This window comes from Gossypium hirsutum, chromosome D03 (genome assembly GCF_007990345.1).
Source record: "Gossypium hirsutum isolate 1008001.06 chromosome D03, Gossypium_hirsutum_v2.1, whole genome shotgun sequence".
Lineage (NCBI taxonomy): Eukaryota > Viridiplantae > Streptophyta > Magnoliopsida > Malvales > Malvaceae > Gossypium > Gossypium hirsutum.
Genome location: NC_053439.1, coordinates 29,612,379 through 29,614,002, shown reverse-complemented (window position 1 = coordinate 29,614,002; position 1,624 = coordinate 29,612,379). Strand labels below are relative to the sequence as shown.

At 35.3% G+C, this 1,624-nt stretch overlaps 1 non-coding gene across 1 annotated transcript; it reads right to left on the bottom strand.

Annotated features, from left to right (window-relative positions):
* Positions 1-1,101: 1,101 nt before the first annotated feature.
* Positions 1,102-1,208, bottom strand: LOC121215801 (small nucleolar RNA R71). The gene has a single exon (XR_005911774.1). It is a non-coding gene; the product is annotated as a small nucleolar RNA R71 (small nucleolar RNA).
* Between the last annotated feature and the right edge of the window lie 416 nt (positions 1,209-1,624).

Below are 1,624 nucleotides of genomic sequence, written 5' to 3'. Positions count from 1 at the left end.
TTGTTTAATCGGTTAAATTAACATAGATATATAGTCAAGAGATAAATGGATTTTGGTAGGTAAGAATGTTCATAAGTTAGCAAATTATCGAGTTGCCGTGAATTTATTCGTAACAACATGAACTTGAGTTTAATAATTCTAAGTTAAGAAATGTAAATAATATAGCATAATTATGTCAGCTTGATTAAAATAATCTTTTGAAATCGTGCATTTGAACATTTATTTTATTTTTATTTATGTTACTTAGTTAAAATCCTAGTTTTTAATCACCTCCTCAAATCAAAATGCTTTTCTTCACCAAAGTGTTTCAAATTGCATTCATAAATAATTATTTTCACAGTCCTTGTGGGTATGATAACTCGACATTTACTTGTCACTTTATTAGTTGTTCTGGTTGTGTACACTTGCACATTTTCGTCGTTCCAAGTTTTTGGCGTCGTTGCCGGAGACTATTTTAGAAAGTCATTATTTGTGAATTTGTTAATTTTGCATTTTCGTTTATTTTTCTGTTCAATTTTTACTTAATTAATTTCTTCTATGTTTGTTTTAGGTGTTTATGAGTATTGATCAAATTACCGATTTACTCCCCTTAGACCCTAAGATTGAAAGAACTTTTCAGCAGCAAAGAAGATAAGCAAGTCAGAGAAGAACCGAAGAGATGAACTACAAAAATCCAAATCAAGGAAACGAAGCAAACCCTGCTCAAAATCCTATCCTTATTGTTGATGATAAGCATAGATCTTTAAGACAGTATGTTGTGCCAGTGTTTGATGATCTTAATCTGGGTATTAGGATACCCGAAATTGAGGCACAATAGTTCGAGCTGAAGCCAATCATGTCTAGATGCTTCAGACAGTAGGCCAATTCAGTGGAATACTTGCTGAAGATCCTCATCTTCATTTTAGACTGTTCATGGAGGTAAGCGATAATTTCAAGTTAGCAAAAATACCTAATGATGCGCTACGATGAAAGGTGTTCCTATATTTGCTAAAGGATAAAGCTCGAGCCAGGTTAAACTCATTTCCACCAAATTCCATTTCCACATTGCAAGGGTTAGCAGAAAGACTCCTCATGAAGTATTTCCTGCCTATCAAGAATGCTAAGTTGAGGAACAAGATCATTGATTTCCAAAAAATGGATGATTAGTCCTTGTCTAAATCATGGGAAAGGTACAAAGAATTATTACAGAAATACCCTCATCACCGAATCCCGTATTGCATCCAACTTGAGATGTTCTATAACGGTCTCAATGCCCACACGAGGTTGGTAGTGGACGCTTCTGCTAATGGTGCTCTCATTTCTAAGTCTTATAACGAGGCCTATGAAATCATTGAGAGAACTACCAGTAACAATTGTTAATGGCCAACCAATCGAGCAGCATCAGGAAGACTAGTCGCTGGAGTACATGAAGTGGACGCTCTCACTTCACTTGCATCTCAGGTATCCTCAAAGCTTAAAAATTTTACCATTAATGCGTTTAATAGTTTTGCAGCTTGGCCACTGAACCAATTTGAAAACATAGCCTGTGTTAATTGTGGGGAAGGACATTTGTTTGAAGAATGTCCATCAAACCCATAATTCTTGTGTTACATGAGTAACCAGAACCAAAATCGAGGAAGGAAAG